We start from the raw sequence: 9,050 nt of genomic DNA, 5'->3' as shown, positions 1-9,050 counted from the left end.
ATTATTCTTCTTTGTGGTAAAGTCTACTCAAAGGGTATGAACAACCTAAAGTTGAGAGACTGATTAATTGATAATTACTTTATTGATTAGAGGTAGAGGCTAGTCATTAATGAGTAATATTTTCCTTCATTACGAAGGTGGTGCCCCGTGGATAATTTTATGAAATTTCAGTTTAATATATATATATAATTATATATTTGTTTTTCAACCAACTTTGGGATTGAATACTTCATTTTCACCCCTTTCGCGCTACAGCTGTTATTTATCCCTTTCAGATAGAATGTACAAAATTAATGAAAAAAGAACTAACTATTGACTATTCAGTTTTTAACTCTACACATTTAAAGCTTTTTTCCTTCTAAACACATTGTGGTGGAAAAATGTTGAATCCGATGGAGGAGCAGACACAATTCAGGGTTAACACAAGTGTTTAATAACAAAATCAGAATAATACACGCGGTGCACGCGAGCGTGTAGGGAAGCTCTGTCATAGAGGGTTCCGACGAACTAACAAGACACAAAACTTTTTAAAGGGTTCTCTTCAAAGAAATGCTACATGTTACATTCCTGACTGTTCTGGTTGATCATTATCTCGGAAGCCTCCGGTTCCTGCATTTGTCTCAGGATCAACATGTTATTTATGCCTTTACACCCCTCGAGTAAGGAGGATGTAATATAAGGAACTATTGGAATGTTTGCAATCAGCATCTTGCCCTCTTGATGGGGACTGTGTATCGTTAAACCCTTTCATCCAAGCTCAGGAGATGGAGCAGGAGAGGACACTAAAGGTAATCTGTAAGCTACATCTTGGGTTAACATTTTAAAATGACGAAACAATTTCCTTCACAGAGGCTTACATCAAACACTCCCTAAGTTGGAATCCTAACGAGCTACAGACTGCTTTAAGTATCGGAGAATACATTCAGAGGCATGTGTTAATGAGCATACTAGGCTCATTCAAAGGTTACAGAGGTTCATTGAAAGGTTACATATAAGAGTGAAATGGAATTAGAATTTAATCAAAATATTCTCTTACACACATTTTACGTGAACTACACAAAACTCTGCAACCACAACCCAAAATACAAATGAAAGTGTGCAAAACCAACTAAGACTTTTATTCACAATAACATTAAGAAAGACAAAAGAGTCTCAGCTTTGAGGATTAAATCTGGATTCTTCTCTGTGATGATCTGCTCTGTTTTAGAGAAAATTCTCTCAGTTCTCAGGTGTCTGGACAGGTTGGTTGTGGAGGTATAAATATATATATAGAGAGAGAGAATATTTGTACTTATATAGAATGATTTCCTGCAGACTCTGTTCCTTCATACTATTAAGAAAAGTCAAACGGTTCCAGTTTGTTCTTCTTTTCTAATGTCTCTCACTTTCTTTACGTTTTGTGTTGTTGTCTCTCTCTCTCTGTCTGGCTCTTGCGCTGCTGCACGTGTAAGGCCCCCCCCGCCCCTCAGCGCGCACACTTTCTCTCCCTTTCTTTTCATCTCTCTTAAATATTTTTCCATCACAATTCTTGAGGTTTAATTAAATATTCCCTCTCTCTGTGTGGATATCAGGTCACCAATGGTCCTTCAATCAACTGTTTAGTAGCTAACATTAATGGCATGATCCCAGGGTTTGCCCCGCACCCCCTCCGCCCCACCATTTGAGAAACACTACTTTGACCCAATGCATCATGGGGGATGTAGTGCATAAACTCACAAAGATTCCGGTAAGACTCGTGTCTCTGAGCTTCTTTCTTTTGTTCACTTTTTAAACTGTCTGATGTTGGATTCTGCTGGAAGCTACACCTCTAAACACGAGCTTTAGCTGTTATTTTTGTTGGAACTGAGGGACTTTATGAGCCGAATCAGAACAAGGAAGTGAGGACGTTAACCACTTCTGATTGGTCAGATTGATGTCTCCAACAATGATTGGTGGAGACAGTTGAAGGGGGCAGGACTTTTCAAGCAAAGCTTGGGGCTAGTTTTGTGGTCAGATTGTGGTAATGTCATTCTGATTAAAGAGTCATTTATAGAATCAAATAAAAATTTCTTTTACCATCTTGCATATTCCAAACTATCCTGTGTTAAATCAGGGCCGTTTGGATGAACACAGAGTGTATACCATAGGGATGGTAAATGTTTTAGATATGTGAAAATGGGTAATTTCCCGCGGCACACCTGACCATCTCTCACGGCACACCAGTGTGCCACGGCACACTGGTTGAAAAACACTGATTTAGGACACAGATTGGGCGCCAGTTTTCAATGGTTAATTAAACTTTTTTAAGTTTGGGTATCAGTGAAAGCCCTCCCTGAGTTAAACTGGGAGGAAGTGATCCAGAATTTATAGATTCTTCAAAAATCTTTATCTAAAAGGGAGCAAATAGCTCTGGAAGTAATTGTAGATAACCCATATGTGCCGGGGGATTTGTTGTTTTTCAGATGATTTATACTCCAAAGAACTTCATCAACTTTAAGTGAGGAGTCACAGACTTCTTTGTCCGCAGAGGATATTGTTTTAACTTCAACTGAATTTTGAAATTGTTCAGTAACAAGATCTGATTCATGAGGTGTATAAAGCTGCCTATAGAATGAACAGCAGTAGTCTGCAATCATTTTAGAATCAGTCACTATGTCACCATTAATTTTTGAACTGTGTTATGCTAGCCTCTGCGTTTTTCAAGCTGGAAGAAATAAGCTGAGCAACGTTTACCTTCCTCTAACCATTTCAGTCTAGATCTAATGAACGCACCTTCAGCTTTCTGTTTGTAAATTAGATCAAGTTTGTTTCGTGGGGATGCCAGATTTAATTGTTCGGTTTCTGTAAGATCAGCTGGGTTCTTTTGAGAGCGTTTTAAGATTTCATTAATAACTGAATTTTCTTTTGCAGCTCTGTTTTTGGATAGGTGAGAGCTGAAATATCTTAAAAACTTTGATGCCTTAAACTTAAACAATTCCCCATTTTTCCCATAAATATTTTCCTTTATAGCCTTTTTTTTTTTTTTTAAAAAAAGGAGTGATCAAGATAGAGATTTGATGTTTTACTGGGTCAAGATTGAGAATAGAGTTGTTTAGAAACCAGTAAGAGTTTTTTTGGGGGAGTTATTTTCATTTGGTAATTTTATGTTATGTTATGTCAATAGCTTTATGATCTGTCTGCCCAATGAGGCAAATTCCTTTGTGATTTTGGGCTATATAAATAAAATTGAATTGAATTGAATCTGTGTATGGTGTGGGAAGAATGTCAACAATTATTTGATCTAAACCTATATTATCAGACACGAGCCAAAAATCAATACGTGACTGTCTAGAGCCAGTGTTATTTGTCCATGTGTACATCTGAACATTAGGATTTTTTTCTCTCCACACATCAATTAGATTAAATCTCTGGATAAATGTGTTAATGTCATTGTTTGATGAAGATTGTCGAGGTGGCCACCTATCTAGTTGACTATTCGTAACCATGTTAAATCCCCCCCCCCACACACACACACACACACACACTCAAAGTTAATAAAATAGTATTGGGAAATTGTAAAAGACTTTGGTTGATGAGATTTTATATAGAGTGTAAAAGTTGAGAGTTTTCGGGTCTTGAATTGTGTCCATAGATATTAATAAGAATGAAAATCCTATCACAGTAAGAAATTACCAGAAAGACAAAATGTCCATTGGAATCATTTTTGAAGCAAAGAATGTCTCCTTCATATTTATTTTTTAAAGTCAAAGTGCCTGCCGAATGTTGACTTCCATGTGAGAACCAAATCTCATTTCCCCATTGAGATTTCCAGAACCTAGCATCAGTGTCTGAGGAATGAGATTCTTGAAAGAAAAACAGGTCAGTTTGTAATTTTTTGGCAAACAAAAACAAAGCTTTTCGCTTAACTGAGTTTTTTTTTAGCCCCCTGGCGTTAAGTGAACCTATTGATAGAGACAAGGTGAAAAAAGAACAAACAAAGTCTAGATAAAATGCACTAAACCAGCTGTTTTCTCAGAGTAATGCCCTAAATTATTCCTTAATGGGTGGGAATATAAGTATAACATCTCTGAACAAAGAAGCATGGACCAAAAATTATCTCTATGTAACTAAACTTGCAACATAGAGTGCGTATAAATCTATAAATATTTGTGGATTAAGCTATGTAATAAAGGATTTGTATAAATTTTGCTTAGCAGATGAACAATTAAACAAAACAACGGGAAAGAAAAGCTCTGTTAGATACACAGTCCAAAGTACTTTCTTAGATCAGAATCATGAAACAGATGGATATCAAATGTACCTGAGAGTGTCATCTTTAGTTTAAGTCTTAGGGTGGAGGATTTCTTTGCCTTCCACAAAGGCGCGTGCTCCAACATAGTGTGCTGTCTTCCCTTCTCTCCTCGCCGTTTGAATCAATGGCCAGAGTGCAGCACGGGCCTCCCTGTCTGCTGGACAGAAGTCCAACCTGAGGTTGTTGTCTTTGAGGAAGGAATTGTTCTTTGAGATGAATCTTATGATGGTCCCTCTTGGCCTCTGCACGTTGTCACCTTTATTCCCCAAACCATGTACGATGTCGATGTCATAAGCCAGTCTCTCCTTCCTGTGCAGTGCAATGGTTTGGCAGATTTTGATTATCTCATCTTTGATCTCTTCCTTGAATGTGGTTTCTGGTATTCCATAGAGTTTGAGGTTCCACCGCCAGGAATACCGTTCAGCTTCAATCTGCTTTTCTTTTATCATAGAGAAGGCTCCACTGTCAATGCCAGCTTTATTTTCAATGGTATCAACTTCTTTATGTCTTGAATTTCCTGGAAGGCAAAGTCCACAGACTTTTTAAGCCCCTCAATTTTCATTTCCATAGAGTTGAATCGAGTGTTGACAAGATCAGAAAGAACTGCATTCTGATTTAGATTATCATTCACTGTTTCCTTTTGAGTGATTAAGGCTTTTTTTGGAGCTGGAGCCTTTGTAGGAGTATTGTCAGCTGAGAGAGACAGTGGAGGAAAATCCTCTTCGTTGAGCGAATCAGTTAGCGTTGCCTCGGTATTCACTGATTTAGCATAATCATGACCTGCCTTCTGCACGTGCTTCTCTAGCACTGATTGTTTGGTCTCTTTAGTGATTTTTTTCCTTTCCAGGGTGAACATTGTGTATCCGAGTTGTTCTCTGCAGAGTATTGAAGTCAAAAAAGGGACTGGAAGCTTAAGATGTCCGTTTTCCACAACAAAAGTTAAGTTGAGCACTGGAGCTTGGAAAGTTGCATCTGTTTACGTCGCCATCTTGGTCAACCCCCCCGTTAGAAAGGTGAGACAGCGCCATCTGCAGTCACACATTATGACAGGTCACAGTTTTCAGTGTAACACAGGTGCTGCACGGCAGAGAAGCGCTTTTCATCACCTGGATGTGCTCTGAAGCACAGAGGTTTACATTTAAATCCAAGTGATACTTTTTTGTTTTTGCATGACGTTTGAAAAGTTATAAACCAATGTTGTTGTGTATTTCCTAGCACTAGCAGCTCCGCTGCTTCTTCAGATCCACAAGCAGTCACCGGTTTAATGTCCTACTCTATCACGTGACGTCTTACATGACAACAGTGCCCTCTATTGGCTGGCGGTGGAATTACAATAAACCACATATGCTGGTCATGGCAAATGACATGGGTTAGGCCAGAGATTCTTAACCTTTTGACACTGGGCCCAATTTTCCCCGTACGTAGTGATTCAAGGCCCATTCAAATATTAACATATTAATTTAAATTGATCCACATCTTGTTTGATTTGTATTTAATAATTAAATCAAGTCATTTTATGGTTTATTGAAGTCAAATCTTGTGGGGGAAAAAAAATGATACAATGTGATCATCTCAGACATTTATATTCACACTGAACAGGTAAATTACGGTTGTCATGCTTAACACGAATTAGAATTCCAAAAATATTTATAAGGCATTCTGGTAAATAAAATTGCGTGGTAATAAACAAGCACACTAAAAATAAGATTCAAATTAAATAAACTATAAATGACATTTAAATAAAGTACTAATTAAGATTACCTTGTAACCTGCTGATGAACTTAGTAGTAAATTAGTAGTCACAAATTTTGTACAAGATATTACTCTCTAAATCTGTGACAAATTAACAACAACAGTCGCAACAGTCTGTTTTTTTAACATGCTACAAATCCCACTTCATGTTCAGCTCTTAAAGAGACACTTGGTCTGTCTCTTAGACATGATTAAATCCAGTCTGGGTGGGATGGGGGAAAGGCTCACTCTTAGGGCCTCCAGTGATGCTCTGAGTCTGCTGTCAGCTTTTGTCTTAGTTGTGGCCACAGTTGAGAATCCGGATTCACAGGTATGTGGTTGTAAAGGAAGAAAGACCTGCCTCCTGCCTCAACCCGCGCCTGGACCTTGACCTGCCTTTGCCTTGCCCCTTTCGTCTTGGTTGTTATTAAACTTGTTTGCAACTGGATCCAAACGCCTCTGCCTCTTCATCACAGTTCCCTCCATGTGGGATTTCTAATAGCAGATAAAAAAAGCTAGAGTTCATTTTAGACGCAGTTTTATCATTTTAATCCCCCTCTCATTAATGTCGGTTCCAGAGGGTTAACCGAGAGAACATTAGTATGTCTTACCATCAATCGGATCTCCTAGCGTTTGCCAGGGAAACTGCAACAGCGCGAGACGTGGTGCGTCAGCAGTTGATGGTGCTAGCAACCCCCTACCACCACCCCGACCCCAACCCGTCCCCCTCTCCCTGCCACAGCATCTTGATCAGTACGGAACTAAGACATCAAACTAATAGTGAACAAACTGGCATTAAAAAGGCCTTATACAATAAAAAAAAAAGCCAACTGCCACCAAGTGGTAGGAAGCTGCATTCAGGTCCCGCGGCCCTCGCAGCCCTCAGGTTCAGAACAGATTTTTTTTCCGGGGTCCACAAGGGGACGCTCGCAGACCGAGATTGGGCCGCGGCCCTATGGTTAAGAATCTGGGTTAGGCTTACTCCCTAGTGAGGGTTCTTTAATGCATTTTTTTGCTCTTGACTACCTCATAAATACATTTTTTTTATGTTCAGACATTTATCACAGATGGGATGGAGTTATGATTTATTTTTGAATGTATTTTTAGTTGTTGAAGCTGAATTTGCAGAAACGACAAGTTTGGAAGGAAAGTGAAGTAAAATGTTTTTTTTTGTTTTTTTTTTACAATTTAGTAAAATCTCGGTGTTATTCATACTTAGTAAATTTCATAAAAATGCTTTACTTTTACTGTACATTTTTGTCGGCTAAATATCTACTGTAACTTAGTCGACTAAAATTTTACTGAAATTAATAGAATCGACATGACTAAGTTGCAACTAAAACTAAATCTTATTTTAGTCAAAAAACTATGACTAAAACTAAATAAAAATTTGCTGTCAAAATTAACACTGATAGAAAGTCTACCGAATGCCACTGCCTGTACAGTTGAAGTCTATAATAAGGTGTTAACTTACAAGCACATGACTCAGAGAGTTTTATGACAGTTTTGTTAAAAAATCTTCATCATTTACTTCACATTTTCATTCAAGTAAACCTTTTAGACTACTTTAGAGTTAAGCGATGTGCTTCACTAGTTTAATGGGTTCAGCATCTTTGGCGACCCTGTTCCGTTCAAGCATTCTCACTTGGATTAAGTTACAGGTAATATACAGGTGTTCCAGTATTTAGTTTTTATTGTCCTACAAATGCAGTTTGCACAAAACATTCTTAAAAAACATTCTCAAGTTGTTTGTAGCTGAGAGAAACTCAACAGTTTAAAACAACAAATTCATACCCATAGCAAAGCAAAATTGAAGATGAGATCTCGTTTCTGTCTTGTTTACGTCTCCTAGACATGAATGAGACCTGTTTGAGACAAAACAGGCTTTCTCACTCGTCTCGAATGTTTCTCCTGAGAAATAAGTCTCACAGTGAGCACTGTCTGAGATCTCAAAATTCTCTCACAACTGTCTCTTCTTCAGATCTCAGTTAAGAGAAAGATGTGACGTATTTCAGCGTTCTCAAGTATGTCTCAATTTGTTCTCTTTACTTTCTCAACTGTCTCAGTGATTTGTATGCATGGTTCTGTCTCTTGTTGCTCAATAAGGTCTCGTTTAGTCTTTTCATTGTCTCAGCAAAAAGAAAAGTGATACTCGCACAAGTGCTCAAATGAGTCTCATTTCTTTCTTGCACATGATCAGTTTATCAGAAACAAATCAATTATGATGTATTTATATTCAACTTACAAGAGTTGTCTATTCCTTACACATTTCACAAAACTCATTCATATTTTCAAGCTAAAGTCAAACCATTACTGTAAGACCTGATGTGCTCAAAAGACATCTTTTTGAACTTTAAAAAACATGAAATTTCAAGATAACATTGCAGCGTCAATTTAATAATTTTTTATTTTAACAGTTGTGTAAATTACACTTGGGATGTTTTTTTTTTTTTTTTTTTAGAAGAACACAAAGATTTTAGATGCTGATCTACAATAGTTAAAAGGCACAATATAAATGTATATGTCTTGTAAAATATATAAAAATAATATTGGAACTATAATATCGCATTACATTTAGCCAGTAGAAGAAGACGTTGCAGGGGAAAGTACAGGAACGGTTTGCAAACAGCGACTGAGAGAAATGTCAATTTGCGGTTTAAGATGCAAGTTTTGTTCCAGCCACACAGAGACTACGAGAGGTAAGAATTTTAATTATTTGGTTCACTGTTGCAAAGAGGTGAAATATTAACTCATTAGACCGAATGGAATATATACAAAGCAGTAAATTTTGGCACTTAAAGAAAATATTTCAATTATTTTATCATTTATTTTATATATATGGTTTATTTTATTATATAAAATATGATATTTTATTATTATTATTGTTTTATTTTCGTAATTTAGTTCCAGTGTTATTTGTTGCGCAGGGAAGGTATTTTGCATGACACACCTCCCTACTCGTTCCGCAGGGAAGATAATTACCGTGACACACCTCCCTTTACCATGCGGCGACAACAATAGACCTTTTTCACACTTCCGCATTTTAAAC

This window comes from Oryzias melastigma, linkage group LG17 (assembly GCF_002922805.2).
Source record: "Oryzias melastigma strain HK-1 linkage group LG17, ASM292280v2, whole genome shotgun sequence".
Taxonomy (NCBI): Eukaryota; Metazoa; Chordata; class Actinopteri; order Beloniformes; family Adrianichthyidae; genus Oryzias; species Oryzias melastigma.
This window is presented reverse-complemented; position numbering follows the sequence as displayed.